A 27,315-nucleotide genomic window follows, 5' to 3' on the forward strand; every position below is an offset into this window, starting at 1 on the left:
ACGTCGCCTCCATCCCGGAGTCTTCCCCCCTGGAGGATAGAGTGCTGGATGGCCACGTTCCGGACAGCACGATCTCCCTTATTTACAAAAAATTGATTAATGACCGCTCAGGCCTGCTGACTGGCCTCCGCGAGGCTTGGGTTGCCGACGGGCTGGAGTTGGACGACGAAGACTGGATCTCCGCGGTGGCCTCTCCGAAGGAGGTGGCCATACCGGCTCGCCTTCGCTTCGTCCAGCTTAAGATACTCCACCGAGTTTACATGACGGGGCCAAGGCTTCTGCGTATGGGCTATGCTGAGGATGGGTTGTGTAAGCGTGGGTGTGGTGCTTTGGCGACTTTTTTGCATATTTTGTGGGAATGCCCGAAGGTGGAGCGATTCTGGCGTGGTGTGCATGAGGTCCTGCGAGTGGTTACGCATGTCGCGCTGCTGCCTGAAGCGAGGAGATGCCTGCTGAATGTGTGGGAACCAACTGACTACTCGGTTCCGCAGACGCGATGGGTGACTCTGGGATATATGATGGCTAAGCGTGACATTGCTCAACTGTGGGGATTCCAGAGGCCCCCGGTGGTGTCGGCCTGGAAAGAACACATGGATTGGTGCATGTTCCGAGAAAAGGTGGTGTATGTGGCGAGGGGTAAGCCTGGGGCATGGGTGAAGGTATGGGGCCCCTGGAACGCCTACCGCGGGGGTATCTGCGCGCCACCATTGCTGCCTGCGGCCTCACCAGCCCCGTCCCCTTAGTTGACTCCTTTCCTAGCCCCGAGCACGGAATTCCCCCAGTCCTCGATTTGTTCCCCTTCCCCTCTTTAGACTCCTGTGGATGGCTGGGGTCCCCCATTCGGGGAGCACGTCCTGTTACTGTCGATTGCGGGTTGCCTTGCGGGTGTGGTTTTTGTGTTGTTTGTTTAAAATGAAACCGTATTGTGGGGTCAGAGTGATGTGGCCCACGACGCTGATACCTCCTGATTTTGCTCCTCTGCAACGCCAAGTGTTTTTGTATGTATGTCATATCCTCCTGTCATTCTAGCGGCCGGCCGGAAGGTTGTAGGCCCATACCTGTATATTCTTGAGATTGCAATAAACGGTTTCAAAAAAAAAAAAAAAAAAAAAAAAAAGAAAGGAAGCTGGGATTTACCCATTTGAGCAGTTCCACATTGTGCAATTTAGTCTCGAGGTAGGAATTTCTTTATCTCCTGTTTTACAGCAAAACTTAATACTTTGGGCCATATTATCAAGAACGGGCGATAACATTATCGCCGCTTTAAAAGCGCTGATAAGGGGCCTGATAATATGCCATAGAGAATTCCAATAGAAGCCCAGGTTCTGGTGGGAAGGACATCAAATTTGGGCTTCTATTGGAATTCTCTAGGGCATATTTTCAAGCCCCTCATCCCCGCTTTAGCAGCAGTTTTCTGCCGCTAAAGCGGCGATAATGTTACGCCCGTTCTTGATAATATGGCCCTCTGACTCTAATTCTTGGTGCCTGGCTTTAGAACGGGAGGGGGGGGGGCAGGCAGAAGTCACATTAAAAGTCGTCTTGCTTGAGAGGAACTCGAGCTGAGCTACAGCAGGCATTTGGCTTGAACTTTCAGGGGGTCACTCACACTTACTTTCTTACCACTACAACATGCAGTGGCAGGCAGTGTCACTGAACTGGATAGGCTCGTTCTGTTCCACCTTGGCTTACTCTGCTGTTTGTTATAGTAGCACCATCTTCACAAAGTGCTCAGAAGCTGTTATGTGTTGTGTGGAGCTATACAAGTGTAGCAGCTGAAATCTGAGATATATGCTGGATTCACTGCTTAATTTGGAAATAAATAAGTGCTGGGGCTCGAAGTTTTGTTCAGAAGCCCACTAGTATGGGGAGTTTACCTGTTGTAATCTTCTTTTAGACTCTCTCAGTGGAGATTAGGCCACATTTTATTTCTGATTGTAAGGTGACTAGGCTTTCAAAACCAAAAACCAGGACAGTCAGTAAATGTTAGCATAGAAATATAAAGATGAGTTACTGCTAGAACGTTACGGTATCACATAACTTCAGAGATATTGCTATTGTATTTGTGGTGATGAAACACTAAAAATGAAATGGAAATTCTGGGCTCCACTTTAAAATTGCTCCTTTCAGCGCAGACATATGAGGTTGTTAGTAAATCTGGGCTATGGAGATCTGCTGAATCCGGTGCTTAATTTGAGCCTGTCGTTTCCGGTGCTCGTCACTGCACATAATTGTCAAAACCAGTGCTTGTGACAGTCTGCCATGAGGTGGGGCTGTCTGGATGATTTAGAAATTACCACAACAACAGTTAATTATAAATTCAATATACATTAAAAATGACTATTACCTGCCGCCCAAAACATTCTTATAGCTTAGTCCGAAATGTCACACTTGTAGGAGTGTGATGGTTAGTAGTTGCGTTGTTACTATCACTGGCAGCATGGCAAGTGCAATGTGAGGTGCCGGCTATAGTAGAATCCTGATGAGAGCCCTGGTACTTAGGGGCTTATTTACAAACCCTTTGCACCACTTGTGCGTCACTTTTTTTGATGCACCGTCAGAGCAGCGTGCTGCCCAGATGTACAAGGCCACATAAAGTCACCCTGTGTGACATTTCATGGCATTATAAATATGGGCTCCTTTCACGCATTACTCTGCGTGAAAGGGGTGTTCCATGGGTGTTGATGTGGGTGTTCCCGCACAATGATGGAGCTTAGATTTTACCTATAAAATGTATGCATTTTTATATGACAAAAAGCTGCAGACATGTTTTAAAATGGCACGCAGATTGTGGCGCAATCAAGATGAAAACATCATAATGCTTCAGTTTAGAGGTGCTTTTATGTGAAAACATGCTTAATTAGTTGAACAGCCATGCTTATATGTGATTAATCCATATGCAATCTCACTATAGAATGCACATTAATTTAGAAAATGTATTTGTACCTTTAAAATGGCATCATGTATTTTTGCAAGAGTAGAAATGTGCTGAATAGTGTTTCACAGTGTATAAAACCACGTGATTTTAGTTTGCCTTAGTGGACTAAACTGAAACAGTTTGGAATGTGCTACTTTTTCCCTAGCAACTTTCAATGAATGGGCTCTGAGGTTCCTCCGACCTTCAAAATGTTGCATATTTTTGTAGCCTGTTTAAATGTGGAGAGAAGAACACACTTTTTTCATAAATCACAAGACTGAAATTTGAACAGGAACAAGCTTGATTAATGACGTATCCAGTTAGCCCATGGGTAGATGATATGTCTTGAAGTTCTGATTCGACCAGCTATTAGGACTGAGCACGTGAACTTTTCCTTGAAATATGGCTTACAAGTGGGAGGAGTGCCTCCTTTTTGCCATGCTTTTCGTCTCTCTCCAGGCCCAGTTTCTGTGCTGGACACAGAGACAGGGAGGGGATGCATTCTGTGGGGGCTATGGTGCAGCTTGAGACAGAGACACAGACTAGCACAGCGAAGCAGAGGGAAAAAGTTGAAATGATCAGAACAGATTTAGATTTTAGGTGCTAAATTGCATTTATTTCTCTTTATGGGATATTTTTGCCATTATTATTGATTAACCTTGTAAGACTTACTTACTTTCTTAGAAACTTTTTAAGAGTTTTGACTGACAATTTGCGACACATTTCCCTTTCTATATGTGATGCTTATATGCAGACTGTAATATGTTCTGTATTAATGCTATTTTTCCTATTTTTCAATTCTGTAACCTGATTGATATTTGACTAATGAATAAAGAGTCAGAAAACCTTAACTTTTGACTTAAAATAAAACCCCTTAAAATAACTCACCACTCTCATTATTGCCTCTAATATTGTTTGCATTTAATTTATATATATATATATGTAAAGTCTCCTGTTTAGTGAAACACGGTCATCAAAAGATCCATCAGTTTTCTCCCTTTACAGCGGTAAACCATAGGTGATGTGGTTTTGAATAGGGAAATTACTAGGTAATTACCGCTGGATCAGCACAACACCTAAGGAACCTGACACATTCTCAGATTTACAAAGTGTTGTAAAGCAGGGAATGCATCAGAATCCTACTCCTCCTCAGGGGAGGCATAGAAGTGGCACACAAAGGAGAAATACTTTTGTGTCTCCTTGTTTTTTGCTCCTTATATGTGTGCTGTATTTTGCAGCACACATGGAAGGAACAAAACGCCATTCATGATTGTTTTTTTCCAGGAAGGTGTCCCTTCCTGCACACCAGCAATCATCCCTGCAACACAGGCACCCTTGCACCATGGCACAAGAGTGTCTGCATTAGCGCATGGCTGCTGTTTGTGCAACAACGCAGGGGAGAAGGGCAGGACTGCGCTGCATCTTGTAGATTAAGGCGCATTCCTGCCCTTTTATTTTGACAAACTGCAGCACAGCAGGAAGGCTTGCTGCTCTGCCGTGCATCAAAATATAGTGAATGAGGCCCTTTGTTTTGTTTTCAAATTATGCACTGGCTGAGCCTGGAATAATATGATACCTGATCTGGCTTGGTGTGTACTCCCATTCCAACATTTCCACCAGAAATCTCACACTTGGTAATGATAGCAAGAAACAAAAACATTGTTGCATTTGGATTGTCTAAAAAGACAAAATGTTTGACATGCTCGGCTTTTACCCTTCCTTTTGCAGCGATGGTAAGAAAAAGTAGCAGCTAGACTTGTAGCCTAGCTGCTACATTTACCTGGTCCATGGGTGACTAGACGGTCCACATAAGTGTTTTTCTTTTCATTGTGAGACTTGTATTCCTTGTTTTATCTTTGGTATAAGCAAGACCAGAAGCCACAGTATCCAAAGAAAAAATTAGACTGGAGCAGCGAGTTGAACATATACCTGGAACACCTGAAAAGGCTGTGTTAGTGTGATACCCATCTTCGTATAATGTTGAACATGCAGTTGGGTTCAATGCGAGACATGTCATGCTTGTGCTCATAAAACCTAACAAAACCAGATGCATTTCATTTAGTAAAAACATGTCAGGATGCTAGAACAGATGCAATAAAAAAAATGGCATCTTTTCTATAGTGTACCATGTGGGCTGCTTTAAACAGTCCTCCGGTCCTTCACAGGGTATAATTGATTTGTTTTTTAACATAGCTCTAACATGTCACCTTGCAGTTGCTTCAGAGTTCGAGGAGATACCTTAAGCCACCAGAAATGCCAAAACATAGTGGTGTCCACTCAGTTGCAGTGAGAAGAGGGAACCTCATGCACCCAGTGTTATGCACTGAGAGGCAGCGCTATCTCACTAGTGGCCGATAGTCCATTCCATGTGGCTGTCCACAATATCGACCCATGGCATACAATTAAGTATCCATCATTTCAATTCATTCACCATACACAATGAATTCCCAATTTCCTATATTCACCATCTCTGCATTAATTGCTCCAAACACCATTTCAGAGTCTTGAAACAATACTTCAGATGATCCCCAGACAAAAGACAGTAGAGGTGAATTCTAAAAATGTACAAAAACTCCATATGTGCAGGGGCAGTTTCTGCCTGAGGGTGTCGGGGCATTGCCCCACTCATCATATTTACCCCAGTATAACATGTATACAGTATACATTAGAGATAAAAAACTATTTACAATATTAAATTCAGCCTACGACTTGAGTCAGTCAGCCTTATAAGTTCCACTACGGTGGCAAGGGAGGGTGGGGAAGGCTTATCTTGATTGCCGTCATGTGACATGAGACTGGCAGCATTGTCACGACAAGCGCATGGCACCTACTCAGCAAAGTGCGCATGTCGGGTTGGAAGGATGCCTTCCCCAGGCCAATGCGACATGCGCACTACAGGCTTCTCAGGACTGCACATTGAGTGAGTCGGGTCTTCTCAAAACCACAGACCCCCAGTCACTCAATGAGCGGCGAGTTTGCCTTCACACACCAATCCTGGCAAAGCTCTCGGCACAGGAGCTGCATATGGATTAGCTGGCGGGCGCAGTTGCCTGACCTAGTATAGGCCTTTCAGTGCAGGCTTTCTACAAATGGCACTGCGGGCTGGGAGGGTCTGCCCACGGAACAATGACCAATCACTATAATGGCTTATTGTGAAGCCATGCAGTGATTGGCCATTTCTGCCATTGCTGTCTCTTCCCCTCCAGCGAGACGGTCAAAGGGAGTCAGACCACAGCTATGCTGCTGCTGTGGCCAGCCAGGCAGCCACTTTTAAGCAAAAGTAAGTAGGTGGATGTTGGCAGCTGTGTCACAACAGTGAAAATGGCAGAAAGGAAGGCGCAGTAGATGGCAGTTAAAGTTTAGTGGGGGTTGAGGGAGAAGCGGGATTTGGCCTGAAATTATGGAGAGGTGAGGTTAGGTTCGGTAAGGGTCGGTTAATCACAACAACAATGACAATCCCCTAACCTAACCAAACCCAAACTCACCTCTGCTGGTTCACAGCTGTGGCCTGACCATGGAACAGTGTGCTATTTTGCAGTGTGTGTGTGTGCATTAATGGGCACTGTGTTGGACTCAAAGCAGTGGATTTCAATGGAGTAAATATCCATTTGAAGCTGTGCAGCAAATTTAAGAATACCCCTGTGCCATCTGGCTACATATGGAGTCTGTTTTTTCCAGGGCCAGACCCCGAATGAAGCAGGACAGTGCAGGGGTATTATAATATAAATTAGCCGCACTGCTTCTAACAGACATGTAATCCATGGACATCAACCACTTTATTTGGAGACCAAAATTCCAAACTCACCTCTGCTGGCTCACAGCTGCGGACTGACCATGGAACAGTGTGCCATTTAACCGTGTGCGCACTAGTAAATGTCTGCTTGAAATAGTGTGGCAATTCTAAATAATACCCCTGCACCGTCCCGCTTCATTCGGAGTCTGGCCCTGGACAAACTAGCTCCGAATGTATTGTAGTGGGATCGTGCAGGGTTATTATGAAGTACTGGGTTTTTAAAACCCAGAGGTGCAGGGGAACACACCCTAAGACTTCGAGTTCTTCCTGTTTCAGACCCACAGAAACACAGAGTCTTCTAGGTGAAGTCAAAGATCTTGTTTATTGGCTGCAGACCAATTACAGGTATCCGAGAAGTACAACACAATGTATGTTCTCAGGAGACTGCCTTTTTTCTTACAGAAACGGCCTTCTCCTTATATACAAAATATCACGCTTCAGGCACACATTCCTTGTTTTACGATATGGTCATTCATATGTATTCATTACAAACGAAAAGGCAGAGTCATGATGACCCTCCCACATTCCAGTTAAGCCAGCCCACAATTATTTACCCAGCGAGGCTCAGATCCCACATCAGATATCAGCAGACCCCAATAAACATGGGCACCTCCTGTTTGTAAAACAAGCCATAAAGCAGGAAGAGTCAGGTGTGAAAGAGATTAGCCGGAGGCTTGTGTGGGATGAAAAGGCTTTATGGTGTGTCAAACCCTGATGCTAATCACAGGTGGCCGTAGGACAGGGAGCTCGTGAGACCGGACTGACCGGGGGCGGTGGAGCCAAGTTGCACTGAGAAGTCAATAGAAGGCACATGTGTTCTGAAGGCCTGTGCTTGTTCTTAATGTGTAGCCTATGTGAGGGCAACCATAAGATGGCCACTGCTCCAAGATGGAACCCACGAAGTCAATGTTTAATATCGTATAGAAAGTGCATTTATCGATAAAACGTTATGCAAAGCACTTGTACATACCGCATTGGCCATTCGCGGTTCGCTAATGCCGGAATAGGCAGGGTAGGGCCCTGCCTCCTACGCGGTCCCAAATTTTAAAGTACCACAATTATCACAAGTTGTCGCACTGCTTCAAACAGACATTTAATCCATTGAAATCATCCACTTTATTTGAGTCCAATGCAGGGCCCATAAAGACGCACTCACACACTGAAAAATGGCACACCGTTCCATGGTCAGGCCATGGCTGTGAACCAGCAGAGGTGAGTTGTATGGTTTGGTGATGTTCGGGGATTGTCAAATGCACTGAGAACAATGTGACTCAGGTGTCTCCAGTTACAACCCATATACAATGAAAGTCATGGAAACCAAGATTCCATGACTCTCTGTGTTTCACACTATGTGGGTTTTTGCACTTGAGTACATGGCCGCACAATGAACACCAGCGTCAACAAATCCTTTCAGTTTACTCCTTCTTTAGCCCCCACATTTGGAACTGATAGCTCCTTGCCTCATCTGTTCCCAATTACTACAATTTATGATTCAAATTATTTGTTTCCAATCCCTTCCTACACCATTTGAATATGTCAAATATCAATATCTCCTTGAGCCCATGTACTTCTAATGATGCATCAGTGCAATGAGGCGGAAAATTTGCCAACTGACTGTTTGCTCTGGAACAGCACAAACTCATAGTTTAAAACATAACACTGTGGTTGTGTTGACTTTACTAATAAGAATTAGTTTCAACCCAAATGAACCCTTTTCAGCAACATTAAGATAATGACTGGAGAAAAAAAAACATAACGCTCTAACCTATGCCTAAGCTTTTTGATGAGAGTTAATAGCTTTCTCTGCTATGGTAGGCATGTAACTTTTAAACTGCATGTAACAAAAGCATTTCTCTGACAAAAACAGTAGCCTATTTTACTATCTACATTCTATGCACCTTTGTGATCTGCATGGTACATGTTCTTTGCAGCAGGTATATCAACACTCTGCATATTACCATTGCCCGGCCTAGACCCAGTTCTGGAATGGGGTTGTGCATGGGCAGGTATTGGGAGAAGCGTAAAGGTCTATTGATCACATTACAAAATCTGAAAAGCATCTATTTGTTTTACTCGTAGTGATTTCTTTTCTTATGAAATCTCCTTTGTGATGTCATAGCTGCACTCTTATAATTGCTTTATTAACCTTCTTGTTTTCTCAAATTTGCCTAAAAATGCACCATTTGCCTGCTCTTTTTTCAAAATTTTCTTGGGGGGAGAAGCCCACAGAACCCCCCTTATACCAGTTGGCTCGATCGCTCCACTCACTCGCCACCGTGCACTCAGCCACAACTTTTACAGCCCCACACTTTCTTCAAATGTCACCAGCTACCACTGCATATGTGTCCCTCATAACTTGAAACTACACTCCAGTGACTACTGCAAAAACAAAAAGGTGGTCTGAACTCCATACTGAATATGATAGAGTTGGCCTTTCAAACACTGGAGAAATTGCCTCCTGATTGGGCTTTATGCACTGAGTATTCAATTCAGACTGCAGTGCATGCATTGGATGAGGCAGGAAGATTAGTATTTCAAACATGGGAGTCAGTCAACATCTCTATGTATCTTTTCTTCCTACCTCTATTAATAGACCAAGACTGCTGTCCCTCCAGGTCTGGGGTCAGAGGGCAAATTATGCCCAGAACACGGATGCTGGGTCAGATTGTGATTTATGTACACTTAGGGTAATATTTACTAAACTTTCACACAGCGTAGGGCAGCAAGCAAAGCTCTTGCACTGCGCTTCATTATAGAGGAGAGTAGAAATGCTCCATATTTGCAACAATATGGAACATTTTCTGCTCTCTCCTTTCACTGATGCGCTGCATGTAGCCTAGGGTTAGATGTGCAATATGGTCCAATATTGGGACTGAGGTTGAGTGATATGTGAATGGACCCTGCAACAGCAATATAGGAATCTATTACACATGTAATCCCTCATGTATTGTTGGTAGTTAGTTTGAAAAATCTGTTTGATTCAAAATTCATGTAACAATGGGCAGTGGTTGGAATTTAAATGTTTAGGTTTACAGTTCATGAATAAAGTGTTAATAAAACAATGGGTAATGAAAAGGGCCTGTTGATACAGCTGCAACCTTTACCACATAATTATAGATGTGCCATGTTTGCCCCTAATTTTGCATGATTTGCAGATTCAACAAAATTTGTTTCTAGCTCAAATGTATGAAAATAATACAGCCACAATGAGAAGCATCATTCACCTTTTTTAGCTGCACAATTTAGATAGCTCCACCTTTCTCTGTCTTTTCTATTTTCATCTCTGTTGGCTTGTTTTTCTCTGCCTCTTCCTTGAACTCTCTTACTGTCTTGCTCTCAATTCATTTTTGTCTCTCTGGTGTTCCATGTCTTTCCTGATTTATCTCTCCACCTCATCTTCTTTCTGCTTTTCACATGCATTCTCTTTGTCACTTGTCTTTCCTTACCTCTTCTACTTTCTGCCTCTCACTGTCTTTATATGCTTGTTTCCTCACCCATCTCTTTATTTTCTCATCTCTACATGTCTTTGCCTGACTTCATCACTCCCTATCTTTCTCTTTCTTCTCTTGTTTTTATCCCATCCCATCGCTCCCTATCTCTCTCTATTTCTCTGTCTCTTGCTGTCTCTCTCTCTCTCGCTCTCTCTCTCTCTCTCTTTCTCTATCTCTCTTTCTTCCAATCTATCTCCATGTTTTCTTGTCTACTTGTCCTTGGTCATGCTTAATGTCACTTGATAGGTTTCTTTCGAAGTCATGTAACTAACTGGACCACATGGAAGGGCATGTTTCTTAGGACTCCAAGAGGGTAATTCCTGGCTCCCAGGAAGGCCTACCACAGCTATGATATGCATAACAGAAAATGAATATTTGTTTTAAGTTCAGCATTGCCAAGGTTGTTTTTTTAAAGCTTGCCTTTAAAATTGTGGCATCATTATATATTATTGAAGAAAGAGAGTAAAAAAATAAAGAGAATACCATTTACACTATTGTGCTCTATCCTTTAAACTTCGCAAATCTCCAAACAACTTGAGCCTGCAAAGTACCCTCCATGAACTAAAGACATCACAGAAACGGCGGAGATGGGCAAATAAAAGAGCAAAGGACAATGAGTCATGGGCAAAACGTCTTTACAACACCAATCAAAAAAACAGCGCCAAATGTTGGCAATCAGTTAACAAATTACAGCGGCCCAACCACTTTGGCATTGATTCTAACTTTACAGAAGCAACTTGGGTCGATTATCTTTTCAAACACTTTAACGACCCGAAGCTAAAAAAAGTTATCCCCTTTGACCACCAGGGAAATGCCTGCACTAACAACTCTACTACGGCAGCATTAAATCAACATCGCCCATATGAAGAGGTCAACAGACAACTAAGGCTGACGCAACAGGAGACAATATTATCATTAAATCCTAATTGCCTATCCAGTGCAGCAGAGGAGCAAAATGGTCTAGCAGCATTGGCTATACAGAAACAAATAGCAAGAGGCGAACGGACGGGAGCATCTGGCCCCAATGGTATCCCTCCAATGCTGTATAAACAAGATCCTGAATTCTGGAGTAACGCACTAGTCCCAATTTAGAGACATGCCTTTGGCACCACCACAATCCCAGAGTCATGGCAGGGTTCAATTATCAGCCCAATACACAAACAAGGAGTGAGGTCTGTTCCAAACAAACATAAATTGACAGCCCTCATTGATTCCGAGGGAAAATACTTTGCAGGGATCATTTTAAACGAACTGGCAAGTTGGGCCTTCATAAACCACATTATTCCCATAACACAAACAGGTTTCCAACAAGAGCAAGGCACTACAACCAACATCATGGCTTTAATTATGCTTATGGATGCTGTAAAGCAGGGTAAATACCCCCTTTACCTTTGCTTTATAGACTACACCGCAGCCTTCGACCATGTAGACCGTACAACGCTCTGTTGTAAACTGGACAGCTGGAGGATACCAACTCCTCTTCTAGATCAACTTAGGCTTTTACACACCAACACATGGATTAGAATAAAGCTAGGTGCTGGGACACATCTCTCAAGCAGAATTGCTACCACTAAGGGTTTAAAACAAGGATGCGTTCTAGCCCTGCTGTTATTCAGTCTTTTCTTGGCCGACTTACCTGGGTAACTGGACAGCTGTTCATCACATGCACCGAAGTCAGGCAACACGATACTGACAAACTTGTTATATGCTGATGATCTAGTCTTGATCAGTCGAACCCCCATTGGTCTTCAGCACCTCTTAGACGTGACTCAAAAATTCTCACAACAGAACACCTTGATAATAAATTTATAAAAATCCAAAATCATGATAGTAAACCACCATAAGAAGACACATCCTAGTTGGTATTTGGATTGTGGTAAATAAAATATACCGGACTGAATTTCATACGGGATCTTAAATAAAGTAAAATAGCTCAAAATAACAAGAGGCAGAATCCGTGGTATAAGAGGTTTTCTAAATGGGCTTTATTCCATTCAAAATGGCCGACTCGAGTCGCGGCCTTCAGGTTCCGTCACCACGAGGGTTCAGGAAGTGAAGTACAATAATTCATTGACAGACATGTATTTTTATAATAAGTGCATTACAATGAAACGAATGTAAAAGGCGTAACATTTGATAAGAAAAATGACGTGACAGTGACATAATCGAAACTAGGCGTAACAAGGAATAAAAGAAACATGATTGGTTTGCATTATCAGACATAGGTGGATCTATAAGATAATACTTGGCATAGATGCGCGCGCAGCAGCATGACGTGTAATTGACGTGCAACTAGGGGGTGAAGGGGACTTGACATTTAGCTCTACATGTGGAGACGAGAAGTCTGGGGGGTCAAGTCAACCTAATCCCAAATCATATCTACCATCCTATGTTTGGAGAACTATGTTATCCACAAGGAAGGACTCTCGGACAGAATCTATTCTATACTAACTGTGTGTGCGTGTACAAGCGTCTAAGTGTCTATATGAGATGCGAGGGGCAGAAAACTTTCCATGGCAGCAGGACTATGAATCACTTGCAGGAGGACGGAAAGGCTGAGTCCTTGCTTGTGAGCTAAAGGAAATGTTTACCTAAATCACTAGACAGGAATGCATCGGCTGAAGAGCAAAATAGATAATTCGAAGGTGAAATACAGCTCCTTGGCAGGCATGCGAAAACTGGCCGAGGCAGGCACCGTTAGCTGCACAGGGAGTAGGACAAAGTTCATGGATACAGATGCGAGCTCAAGCTGAAGCTGTCAAAGACAGAGAGCAGGGAAAGGCTTTGAGGACAGAATCGGGCCTACTTGCCTGAACTGTAAAAATGGAGTAACTTAGCCATATAAAGTCGGTGGCCTTTCATACCTAGGAATCGAATATCCAGCCCATCGATGGCGGATCTGACAGAGAACATGTTGACGGTAGACACACATATGTTTGCGTCTTAGAAACTGGAACTGGAGGGAACATACATGTACTTGTAACATGCATATAGAACCGTTGGGGTCCAAGATAGGGGACATAACTGATCAGGAAAATCCACATTTCCACATTCCCTCCTTGTCCCCTTCTTGCCCTTCAAGAGACATCAATCTTCATCATTCCATCGATTTGCTCATGGAGCATCATTTCTTCTTCCTTCTTCTTCCGGCATTCTGAACGAGACCTTGGTGGTGGAGTACACGATGTGGCACACAGACCACAAATCGCTGGTCCACATTGTAGACATAGACAGCAACTGAATAGTATGAGAAGGCCAATACCTAGGAAGGATAGAACTCTCCATCCCCAGGCTGATATCACACTCCAAAACCACCCGGACCACGTCCAAGTGCCTGGATTCTCGTGTATCTGGCTTACAATCTTATGAAGGCGTGTTATAGCTTTATATACAGATGGCGAATTTTCTGGTATGAATATGCAGCAGCTGGATCCGATGACCCTGCAAGCTCCGCCCCTATCGGCCAGGATGACGTCAAGGACAAGACGATTCTGGAGAACAACAATTCTCATCACTGATTGTTCCTCTGTCAGATTGCCTAGGGCGGCTATAGTCTCGTTTACTACAGCTTCAAGAGTCTTGGTGAGTCTGCGTATCAGCTTACTATTTGATATAGTACCTATATAGGGAAAGATACCTTTATTGAAATCTACATATTTGTCCCATGCTGTCTCAGTATAATCGACAACTGGGAGATCTCTTCGCTCTCTATTGTGTACTAAATGAACATTTCGATAATAATCAGGGGGAGCTAGGAAAACAGGTGGCAAAAGGAATGCTATGTAACAGGTACCATCCCAATCTAGAGGCAGACGCATATATGCCGTCTGGCCACATATGAAGTAAGAATGGCGAGAAGCTCTAAATGAAGATTTACCTTGATCACTATATTCTACTATAGTAACGCATTGGCTATGGCCCATGTGTATGGAACCAACTTTTCTCACACATAATTCACCCTTAACTGGAAATACTGACATAGTGGGCAGAATTAGTTCAACTTCGGATTTGACATTCAAAATCATAAGATTAGGCGTAAAATTACCTAATTTATACACTTCATTTTCTAAATCAGTTCCTGTTCTACTGGGGTGACCCTCCTTATTGGGGTGACAGACTTTGAATAAAACTATATTCAGATTTCCCCATATCCAGTGTTGTTGATAAACTGCTGTGTCTGGGTCTATGGAATTTAATAAACTAAACCATGCTCCACAGGAGCCATTGTGTGTGAACGGATGTGGAAAGAAAGGCAGAACTCCTTTGGTATTCTGATAGGGAGGAAGTCGGCCACACACCCAACAATTGGTGGCATTACTAGTCTGATGGGAATGATGTAACATACTAATGAATGTGTTATTACGCAGCGCAAGTCTATAGGACAACTCATGTGGGGGTAGGTCACTAAAAGAATGTTCATCAGTTATATTGAAAGCAAGTTTAGAAACAGGATAATACATATGCAACAATATACTTGCAGTAACTATTAAAAAACTCAAGAAAAACAAAATTAATAAAGTCACAATACAGTGGCTACGCAGTGATTTACAATAAGCATGTCGTTTCATTATGATTCTGGACTCTACATGATTCAGACCTAAGGGATACATGTCGGGACAGATTCAACCGCTTCACCTTGGAGAGGACTTAAACAATCAAATCGTCCGACAGTTTAGATCTGGACCTGAGTTTCTGTTTATAGAGTTCGGTGCTACTGGCCTCAGCCAAAGGTAGCTTTGAGTCAATGGGGGAAGACACACGGGAAGTACTGTCTGTGTCAGGAGGAAGTCCATTAAATTTTTTTATATGGGTGGAATGCACCCATCCTTTTCTTCCTTCGATCTTCACAGCTGTTCTGGTCGTCAGCAGGACCAACTTAGGAAGCCTCCACCTTGGCTCCAGTTGGGTTTTCCGATCAAAATTCCTGACGAGAACATAATCACCGGGAATTACATCATGAGGTTTCACCTCGGTGTTGTCGGGAAAAGCTGCGACTACCTGTGAACGACAAGATTGTAGTGCAGACATCAAGGAAGCCAGGTAATCTGTCAGCATATTACAGTCAACATCAGTTATTTTACGGGGTATAGGCGTCCCCCACATATTCGGTGGCCTACCAAAGATCACCTCATAAGGCGATAGCCCTGTTCGAGAGTGTGCTACCATCCTCATGTAGAATAGCGCAACTGGTAAGGCTACTATCCAGTCCACACCTTTTTCCTGACATATTTTAGACAATCTGATTTTTAAAAGTTGATTATGTCGTTCCACGAGACCTGCTGCCTCGGGGTGTCGGACACAGTGGAATTTCCACTGATATCCCAACAAAAGTGAGACATATTTCATTAATTCGGATGAGAAAGGCTGACCGTTATCTGAATATACAACACGTGGTAAACCGTACCGTGGGAAGAATTCTCGAACTAGCTGCTTGGCAGTAGTTGAGGCAGTGTAATCTGATACGGGATACGCCTCTGTCCAACGGGAGAGAGCGCAGACAACTACGAGGACATATTTGAATCCTCGACAACGTTCCATCTGAATATAATCCATCTGGAGGACTTCAAAAGGATGGTCAGGAGGCTGAAATCCACCCTGCTCTACGGAAACACTCTTTCCTGGATTAAACTGACAACATATCATACAGGTACGAACTTTTTGTTTAGCTGCTGCTCGTAAATGTTTATTGAACCAAATGTGCTGAATGCTGTCTAGCATAGCCTTCTCTCCTAAATGTGCTGGACTGTGAACTGTAGCTATAATGGCTTGAACCATGGAATCAGGGAGAAACCATACAGATTTCTCCTTCGTCATCCATCCTTGATCTGTCTGGATCCCTCCTAGTTCAGTCCACTTCTTTATTTCTTCTGCTGTGGCATGTGTCTGTATGTCAATTACGTCAAGTGCGGGATCCTTAATTGTCATACACTGTGTTGGTGTCTGAACTATTGGCTTTGTCATGTCTAATGTGCGATTCTGAGCAGTCTGTTTAGCTGTTTTGTCAGCTAAATCATTGCCTTGAGAAATGGTATCAGTAACCTTCGTGTGTGCTTTACATTTCATAATCGATATAGCAGTGGGTAGATGTATTGCGTCTAACAAAGCATGAATGAGGGGTCCGTGCTGAATGTGGGCACCATGGGACGTTAAATAACCTCTCTCTCGCCACAGCACGCCGAAGTCGTGTACAACTCCGAATGCATAACGTGAGTCAGTGTATACATTAACTTTCTTATTTGTGGCTTGAATACAGGCTTGTGTTAGAGCAATAAGTTCTGCTGCTTGGGCTGACAAAGTATCTATACAATTTGTTTCAATAACTTCAGTGTCTGTTGTGACTGCATACGCGGCCACTAAATCTCCTGTACTTGTTCTCATGCACGATCCGTCTACATACAACGTCAGGTCTGGATCTAACAATGGAACGTCTGTCAAGTCTTGTCTAGGTTTCGTCTTTATTTCAATGATTTCAATACAATCATGAGCTAGTGGGTCTGTTCCAATTACAGGTAATAGTGTAGCAGGATTCAATGTATTACACCGTCGGATCTCTATGTGTGGTTGAAACAATGTCAGTTCATAACCGGTAAGTCTTGCTATGGTCAAGTGTTGTGTTTGTGTTCGGTTCACAAGAACCTCTACTGCATGTGGTACTTGTACTGTCAATGGGTGTCCTAATACTATGGCATCGCTTTGTCTGATTGCTAAAGCTGTCGCTGCCACTGATTTCAGGCATGCAGGCAAAGCCTGAGCTACGGGATCTAATGTACTGGAAAAATAAGCACATGGCTTGCGTGATCCTGCTTGATCCTGAGTGAGTACTGACAAGGCAGTACCTTCGCGTTCTGTAACAAAAAGTGTAAAATGTTTGCTATAACATGGCGTTGCTAAAACAGGTGCTTGACATAAAGCTTTCTTTAAGCTTTCAAAAGCTTGTGTATGTTCCTGAGTCCAAGGGAGAACAGTCGATGTGGCTGCCTCCTGTGTGGTTAACTGAATGAGTGGTTTTGCTAGAAATGCGTACTGAGGGATCCACTGCCTACAATATGAAGTGAGGCCTATGAAAGCCCGCACCTCCTTCTGTGTCTGGGGTATTGACATGTTAGCAATTAACTGGATGCGATCTGGTGTAAGCTGCCTTCCCTCCTTGGACAGCGAGTGACCAAGATAAATAACTCGCTGAACACAGAATTGCAGCTTAGAAGGGGACACCTTGTGCCCCTTGTCGGCTAGGAAATGTAAAACTGTCAGAGAAGCCTTTTCACATTCTGGCTCGTTTCTTGCGGTGATCAGCAGATCATCGACATATTGAAGCAGTGCAGTATTGACTGGCATGTGGATACTGTCAAGTTCTCGTTTCAGTGCTTGGCTGTAGATGCTGGGGCTTTCTGTAAATCCTTGGGGAGCGCGTGAGAATTTAAAGCTGCGCCCATTTAAACTGAATCCGAACAAGTATTGGCTTTCCGGATCTATTGGGACGCTGAAAAAAGCATTCTTGAGATCAATTACAGTAAAAAATGTTGCTTCGGAATCAATTGCTGTCAACAATGATGATATATCAGGGACCACAGGGAATTGTGGTACAATACACTTGTTTAGTTCACGCAAATCAATAACCAATCGGTATACTGGTGCGGCAGTAGGGTCAGTTCGTTTAAGAATCGGAATTATCGGTGAATTACATATATTGGAGTCTGTTTCTATAACTACTCCCTGGGCAATCAGCTCATCAATGATTTTCAGCAAAGCCATTACAGCATCATGCGGTAACTTGTATTGTCGCATTCGTGGTAGTACCACTCCTGCTTTCAATGTAACTCGATAGGGTGTAATGTTCATGCAGCCAACATCCGTAGGGCCTTGTGCCCATAGATGTACTGGTAAAGTCTGTAGTCGGGGATCCATGTCTCTAGACACATAGTGACCTTTAAAATCACGCAAAAACAACCTTACTCCTTCCGGAGAACAACATATTATGGCTCCTAGTGCTTTCAGAGTTTTAATTCCTAACAGATTTTCTGGGCATGATTTAGTAAGCAATAAATCTGTAGTTCGTGTCAAAGGTCCTATCGTAAGTGGTAGCGGCTGTGATACTTCATTAACAATAGGTTTTCCTGAAAAACCAAGGGAAACATTTTGAGAGCCTGAGAGGGGTGCCCCTGGAACTTCACTTCGTTTTATAGTTGTTCGACTTGCCCCTGTATCGAGTAAGAATTTTCTATCTTGACCTAATAATTCACTATGTACATAAGGTCCTTCTTGATCTACAGGAATCTCGATAAGCGGTAAGTCAACTTCCCTCTCTAGGCTGGTTCATGCGTAGCGCTGATATTCAGGGTATTCATACTGTGCAGTCTGATACATTTGTCGTGTCGTTGTTTGTGTGGCAGTAGCAGGCAACGGTGGTGCAGCTGGCACAAACTGTATGGGTTGCTGTGAGGCTGGCATGGACTGTTGCTGAACTGGCATGGACTGTCCATGCTGCATAGCTCCTTGTTCATTCTGATCTTGTCTAACTAATCGTGGTCTCTCTTTTGCAATACCTGTAGCTATATTACGTTTCAGGACTGGACAATCATGTACATAATGGCCTAGTTGTTTACAGTAATTGCAGGTTCCTTTTACAGGAACTGCAGAATCACCAGAATGTGTCACACCCCTTTTGTGACCATCTGCTGGTACTGTCTGAGAAACTAGCATTTTCATTTTTGTATCCTTCATGCGTCTATGCTCATGTTCTTGTTCATCCCTAATTCTATTGTGATGATACTGTAACATTTGTAGCATTTGCGACGGAGTGTTACTTTGCCAGGTACTCTCGAATTTCAATATTCTATTCTTCACTGGAGGCAATGCATTTTCCACCAATTTTGTCACAAATAAATGTGGATATGAGTCACTACTTGCTTTTATACCACTATTTATACCAAAACATTTTTCAAATCGAGCATAATAATCGCTTGTGTCTTCATCTTGCTTTTGTTTGCAGGCTGTGATTGCACCCCAATCTTCCTTTTTTGTAGTTAATAAACGTGGCAGTACCTGTACTAGTAAACCTGGTAACAGTTTAACTTTATCCCCGAGCCCCGAACCTGCAGTTCGGCCCCTTTCTTCCTCTGCTAATGCTGTCCAGTCTATCTTTTGGTCTCCTACTTCCCACTCTTTTTCTTTCAGTTTTTCATAAATGCCAGCAGGCAAAAGCACCTTTAATATCGTCATAATATCAGGAAAGGTGTACTCTCCCATCAGTAACATGTCTTTAATTTCTCGGTGGAAACCCGCTGGGTCTTTGTCATGACTAGGTACTACTTTCTTCATTTCTAATAATTCCATTTTTGATATGGGTGTGTAAACAAATACACGGTGAAACTCATTGTCTTCGCCTTTTATTGGGTGCACTTCTCGTAAAGGATTTTGTCTATCCATATAGTACGGCGTTCTTTCTCTGCGGGGCAGCGAGAGAGAATCCGGACTTACAAAAAGGACATACTGTTTACGTGACACTAATATCTCTTTAATTAGCTTGTTACTAGAACCTCTCCATCTGTTTGTGAGTAGTTCCGTTAATATATCAGGTAAAGGACCAGGGTCAGCATGTTGGCACTTATATAATATGAGGAGTTGCTGAATCATATAGATTCCAGCTAAGCGTTGTTCATCTGTACTGAGATTGAGAAACGTGTGTGCTACGGTCTCATCACCGTATTTTTCAGGACTGTCAATCCAGTGAACGGCTGATCTGGCTAATTCTTGCTCATCCATGGAATCGAGGAGGTGGTAACCCCTTCGTTCTCGTAGTATCTTATCTGCGGCTTGAAACGAATGTTCAGGAGACTTCAGATTTATTACAGGCGTCGGATACGTTCTGCTGTTTTTTGGGCATACAGAATGTATTGGATCAGGAAAACATCTAGTATTTTCACAGGATCTTCCTCTGCCTACATAGGCTATGGTCTCTGACTGTCTTGCGGAATTCCCTGATTCGGACACTTCATCTTGCTCAAACTCGTCTGTTCCCAATCTTTCTTCATGAATACGCTCTATTTCTTTACGGATTTTTCGGCACATGGCTATTATACAATTTTGCTTATCGTGTCTCCCTTCTGATATATTCTGACTCCATCTTGTAAGAATAAGCATTGTATTCGGGTCTACCCCCGGACGATCTTGATTTCTGATCATACAGTTTATGAGGAAACGTAACAGTTCCCCCTGTATCTCTACTTTCTGGAATTCCATAGCTCTGTTAATACATCCTGGATCTCGTCCTGTTTGAACAAAATGATATATGTTGTCTAGATGCGTAGTCATCCCTGGTAACCTCGCTAAATACTCTGCGGCTCGCCTGATACGTAATGATGCCAGGACCATTTCGTCCTCTTTACCAACCACCGGGTCATATCTACAATTTACAAGGAGTTCCTTAAGCGTACGTTCACTTACGAATTTAGGTGTACGTGAATGCGCTGACTCTTGAAAAACAAGTTTATTTATTCTAGGTGGTGTAAAAGTACTGCTAGCACCTCCCGTGGCCCTATCTGGGGCGTCGGGTGTGAATGGGTTCGTTGAACGTGACACAGCAACTATGGGTGTCGATACCCCTGTAGAGTCGACTGCGGAGACAGATGCGGAAACAGATGTGCTTGCCGACGCTTGTGTCGGAACTTGCTGTTGCACGGGGACAGATACCTGATCCTGACGTTCAACCCCTCCGCCAGACGGTCTATGTGGTGTGGCGTTAGCATACTCGGGAGCTGCGTCATCTAGATATGAGGAAAGAAAAACATCTTCTGCGGTTCTGGGAAGCCCCTTTGGATGTACCTTAATTGGAAATAATGGGGGTGGCAAGTCTTTTGGTATCTCTGGAGCAGCCTTAGGTAATCCTTCGGCTAGTAGGGGATACATACCATTCATAAGAGCATTTCTTTGTCTATTTACTTGTTCTGATCTCACTCGGATACCTTCCTCAATTAATAGATTTTCTTGAACTTTATTTGAACTTTCTTTACTCCTCTCTTCTTGTCTACGTGCTTTTTCTGTTCGTCTATGAGATTCTTTACGCCATAACTCAACAGCGTCTTTCTGTGACTGTCTGACCTTTCTTTTCCATAACTCTTCCTCCACTTTCATGATGCACTCTGCATCCCAGGTTCCCGCTATGGGCCACCTTTGACTTTCCGGTAATCCCTTGGTATAATCTACCCATAGATCAAGAAATAATATGGCATCTAAGCCATGTTTATGGTACATAAAATGCCCTGGAGTGTCCCTAGGAGGAATAGGAACTGCTTCTTCAAGCACCCCTTTTCTGGTAGTAATCTGTCTTAACTTCGAGAAGAGTGGCATATTTACAACTGATCTGATACTTACTCTTGAATTTTCTTAATACGAAAAACACAATAAATGAACAGTGAACAATGAACAGTCATTCATACCACAATATGCAAGACATTTCTGAATACTTTAAACATTAAACATTAAACATTATAACAATGATCGACAATGATGACAGTCTGCCTAACTAATCACCACGCTGAATTCTTGACAATAACTGAATACTTCGGAATACTTGATATACTGCTAAACAGTACATATACACTGCTAAACAGTGCAGACCGGATTTGTGTACCCAAATCCGTCTTGACCGGCACAACCTATGTGCGCGTCAACACGCCTCCCCGGCGATGGTACTCACCGAGTAGCTCCTTGAAACGGAAGGCCTCAGAGAATGGACAGGACTCGATAACTGCGGACAGCGGACCCTCTCGACATCGGGATTTCGGAAAACCTGGTGGGCCTCTGTATACCTCGGATCTTGCTCTCTCAGCTAGGCTCTGGTCGGGATACTTCGCACTTCTCACCGCCTCGTCTGGGTTGATCGCAGCCTCAGTCGCCCCCGCTTGACCGGAGGGAGCTTACAGGAAATCCTGCTGGTACGCGTTTATGGTCCGTCCAGCTGTGGCAGGAGACCGGGCCTGCAACGCACCGCCGGCGCGTGAGATGAGAAAGTGTCCCTATTCGGGCGCCATTCTGTGGTAAATAAAATATACCGGACTGAATTTCATACGGGATCTTAAATAAAGTAAAATAGCTCAAAATAACAAGAGGCAGAATCCGTGGTATAAGAGGTTTTCTAAATGGGCTTTATTCCATTCAAAATGGCCGACTCGAGTCGCGGCCTTCAGGTTCCGTCACCACGAGGGTTCAGGAAGTGAAGTACAATAATTCATTGACAGACATGTATTTTTATAATAAGTGCATTACAATGAAACGAATGTAAAAGGCGTAACATTTGATAAGAAAAATGACGTGACAGTGACATAATCGAAACTAGGCGTAACAAGGAATAAAAGAAACATGATTGGTTTGCATTATCAGACATAGGTGGATCTATAAGATAATACTTGGCATAGATGCGCGCGCAGCAGCATGACGTGTAATTGACGTGCAACTAGGGGGTGAAGGGGACTTGACATTTAGCTCTACATGTGGAGACGAGAAGTCTGGGGGGTCAAGTCAACCTAATCCCAAATCATATCTACCATCCTATGTTTGGAGAACTATGTTATCCACAAGGAAGGACTCTCGGACAGAATCTATTCTATACTAACTGTGTGTGCGTGTACAAGCGTCTAAGTGTCTATATGAGATGCGAGGGGCAGAAAACTTTCCATGGCAGCAGGACTATGAATCACTTGCAGGAGGACGGAAAGGCTGAGTCCTTGCTTGTGAGCTAAAGGAAATGTTTACCTAAATCACTAGACAGGAATGCATCGGCTGAAGAGCAAAATAGATAATTCGAAGGTGAAATACAGCTCCTTGGCAGGCATGCGAAAACTGGCCGAGGCAGGCACCGTTAGCTGCACAGGGAGTAGGACAAAGTTCATGGATACAGATGCGAGCTCAAGCTGAAGCTGTCAAAGACAGAGAGCAGGGAAAGGCTTTGAGGACAGAATCGGGCCTACTTGCCTGAACTGTAAAAATGGAGTAACTTAGCCATATAAAGTCGGTGGCCTTTCATACCTAGGAATCGAATATCCAGCCCATCGATGGCGGATCTGACAGAGAACATGTTGACGGTAGACACACATATGTTTGCGTCTTAGAAACTGGAACTGGAGGGAACATACATGTACTTGTAACATGCATATAGAACCGTTGGGGTCCAAGATAGGGGACATAACTGATCAGGAAAATCCACATTTCCACAGGATGGGAATCGTCTAAGTCAAGTAACTTGTTACAAATACTTTAGAATCCTTTTAGATCAAAACAACTCCTTTAAGCCACAGATGGAGTCCTTAAGAAGGAAGGGAACTATGACCTATCTTTCACTGAAACCCCCAAAGAATCTGCTGCCGTGCCTAACACTAGACCCCTTCCTAAAAATGTTACGAGCCAAATTACAGCCAACGATCACCTACGGGAGCGAACCATTGAGAGGGAAAGATGCAATAACTCTAGACAGCATAATAGCGACTTCCTATCGAGCGATCTGTTAGCTCCCAAAATATGTTTCTCTGACCCATATAAGGATGGAATTTTGGCTTCAAAACCAGGTGACATCGAGAAGGAGAGCCTTCGTAAAATGCTGGCATAAGATTAGAGCTGCCGAAGAAGATACCCTGAATAACCACCTTTGGGTAGCGCTGTTCCGTACCAGAATATTGCCAGCCAATAAGTATCTTTTGGAATCCATGAAGATTCTAGACCTGATGGACCTTTGAAATAGCCCAACGGCTCACCCAGTATTAAAAAAAATCATTACAAAGATAACAAGATTAATATCAGTCATACAGGACAAGGAAGCACTGTCAAAGCGAGTCCATGGTTGGGTCATGCTCAACAATTACGAAGTTTTAAAGCCGCAACTCTACTTCAAAGCAGGAACAAAGATCGTGATTAAGGAAAAAATGTTTAAACTTCGCTTGGGAGTTGGCTCAATTAACCCGTTTTTTCCTCCTTGGGAAAGAAGAGGAGGAGATCCGCTATGCCATTTGTTCGCCTGTGGCACAGAGAACCTCATCCATATTATCTGCATTTGTAAAAAACTAAAGGATATAAAGAGCACTCTGTTAAAACCATCTTTTAGCCAGCATGGAGTCAAGTCCTGCAGGCAGGCGGTAATGTTGTGCTTTAATCCAACTTTAGTGCAGCTAAATTGCCACCTTACAACATTTTTCATCTTCCTGCAGAGAGATTGAAAAACCTAACCTCACCAGTCACAAATTTGTCCCACATAAAGGACATGGGTATCACTTGAGTCAGCACTGTTACGCCAATTCAAGACTCTTTAAAATGGCAACAAGACGCTATAAACAGGCGTAATCTGCTTTTGGCTATCTGTAGCCTGGGAAAATCTCGAATGGCTAGTGCACCACCCACACAAGATAAAAACCCAAGAGCAAAATTTCGCTAAAGAATTTGGTGGACTGATAGCCCAAATAGATCATTTTTATTACATTGATTCTTAATTAGATCAAGCATTAACTGTATTGAGGAATTTAAAACTCATGAGATAATTTTTATTGTTTTACATACAATAAAATAGCGGACTGTTTTAACATGTTTAATTCTTGTACAAGCGCAATGCGCTTCAATTTTAAGCCTCCGTAATGTATGCAATGGTTTTAATTAATCAAGCATAATAAAAATGTTTCTTACTTACTTACTTACTATCCTTTAAATGCTTCATGGGTTGAGACGATTCATATCTTACTACATATTCATAGTCCTTTTTATGCCTTATATTTTCAGGCACTGCTTTGTATTCAGCAGCCTTTTAGACATTCCATTTCGACGTAGCTGAATTGTGTTCATTCAGTTTACAGGTCCTCTGCATGTGCTTGACTCGATTCAGTTTATGTATTAGATTATTTTCTTTTTATTTGTCCTTTCTATTAATCAAAACAAGACTTTAATCGCTGGGTGATCCTTCAGGCTTTCATTCAGTATTAATCATCTTGAAGGCTGTGAGCCAAGGACATACAGCCTCAGCCATGTGAGCAGTGGCGTAAGTCTGTGGTTCTAATGCTTGGAAATTAAGGGGTACCATGACATAATATATTCAGCAAGGCGGGAACACATCTGTGTTACCCTAATTTCCCTGATACACGTTTAGGAGTGAAATCAAATAATTCATCTGTGTTGTTCTCTGCAGGTCCAATGGCATCACCAAAACCATACATAACACACAGTCCATACCTGACTTTTATAATCATTCATACCATATGGTAGCAGAACATCCCCCTAATGCAGCTAGTCTCATGTCTTTATTCTCCTTGATGGTTTTTAAGACCCTGTTAGAAATCAGGTCTCTAGTTGGCAGAGGTATGCACCCTGCCAAGGTAGGGACCACAATCCTAGTCAGGGTAAGTCACAACACAATCCTAAATTATCCTGTGCTCACCCACTGTTAGCTTGGCACAGAGCCAGCAGGGCTAACTTAGAAGGCAATGTGTAAAGTATTTGTGCAGCAACTCATACGTCATGAGTAAAACAAGGCCAGAACGATCAAGATCCATCAAGTAGAGGTTGAGTTATTGAATGCTGAAGAAATAAATGCCATAAAGTGCTTAGAAGCAGATAGCGCTAAAAAGGTTACTTCAGGTCACGAGGAACCGGGGCAAATCCAAAGTTCAGGCCAACCACGATGAAGCGTGTGCCGGCTACAGAGACCCAATTGGGCCCGCTGAACACAGTACCTTGGATCCTGGGGCACAGTCTGCGCAGCGAGGCTTTGAGCCGTCCGGTGTCGGTACTGAGAGCTTTTAGCTGCGCAGCGAGGCTTTGCAGGGCTTTGGGCTTCTTTGCAGCAGAGTTGTCAGAAACTCAGCTGCAGAACCCACGTCTGAGGCCCAGAACTTGGAGGGTGCACCTCAGGCAAGGGTAGGACTCACAGAAGGCAGAGTCTGGCAGCACCAGCAGAACTGTAGGAGTCTTTTGTGTCCCTGAGACAGAAGCTCTTGGAGATCACTTTGTAGGGGAGGTAGACTCCGGCTCTCCTTCCAGCAGAGTCAGAGAGCAGCAGGCAGAAGACAAGAAGCAGAAAATCAGTCCTTCCAGAAAAATAGTCCAGTTGAGTCTTTGAGCAGCACCGCAATTCTTCTGATAAATATTCGGTGTAGGATCAGAGGTGCCAGAGACCCAGTGCTTATACCCAAATGTGCCTTTGATATGAGGGAAACGTAAGTGCACCAGTATCCCTTTCAATCCCTGCCCCCACTCCAGACTACCAGTGGGGGGTTCTCAGTCCTTTGTATGGGGTCAGGCCACTACCTTTATGGGTAAGGGTGAGCCTCTTCCTCCCATCTGTCCAGGACAGGGGCCACCGGAATACAGATGCATGCAGATGGGTGCTAAATCACACCCAGCACTGGGCTAAAGAACGGTAATGGATCAAACCCAGATCTGTTGACTGGGTGTGAGTGTTTGATTGGTTCTGATGCTCCGTCCATCACCACCCCCTTTTGTACCGCTTTGTTCGCCATAAGTTGGCAGACATTGAGTCCCTTGCTCACTTTGCCACTGGATTCAAGCAAGTCTGGCTGAAGACGGCTGAAATGCCAGAAACCGGTCCTAGGAAGCTTGTTTCCGGTCCAGGGAAGACATGGCTTGGCAGTTCGGGCTGGACTGTTCCCATGAGGCACAGGGTCAGACTGATTAGCATATGGCCATGTCTGAACTGGGGTGGCAGAGTGGGCTAAAGAACGGTGATGGATTAAACCCAGATCAGTTGACTGGGGGTGAGTGCTTGCAATGTTCAACACTCCGTCCATCATTTTCTTTGGCTTTTGCTTTGTTCGCCATAAGTTGGCAGGGTATGCTCAGACGTGAGTCCCTTCCTCACTTTGCCACTGGATTCAAGCAAGCCTGGCTGAAGACGGCTGAAATGCCAGAAACCGGTCCTAGGAAGCTTGTTTCCGGTCCAGGGAAGACATGGCTTGGCAGTTCGGGCTGGACTGTTCTCATGAGGGACAGGGTCAGACTGATTTGCATATGGCCATGTCTGAACTGGGGTGGCAGAGTGGGCTAAAGAACGGTGATGGATTAAACCCAGATCAGTTGACTGGGGGTGAGTGCTTGCAATGTTCAACACTCCGTCCATCATTTTCTTT

The sequence above is a fragment of the Triturus cristatus genome, chromosome 5_1 (genome assembly GCF_964204655.1).
Source record: "Triturus cristatus chromosome 5_1, aTriCri1.1, whole genome shotgun sequence".
NCBI lineage: Eukaryota > Metazoa > Chordata > Amphibia > Caudata > Salamandridae > Triturus > Triturus cristatus.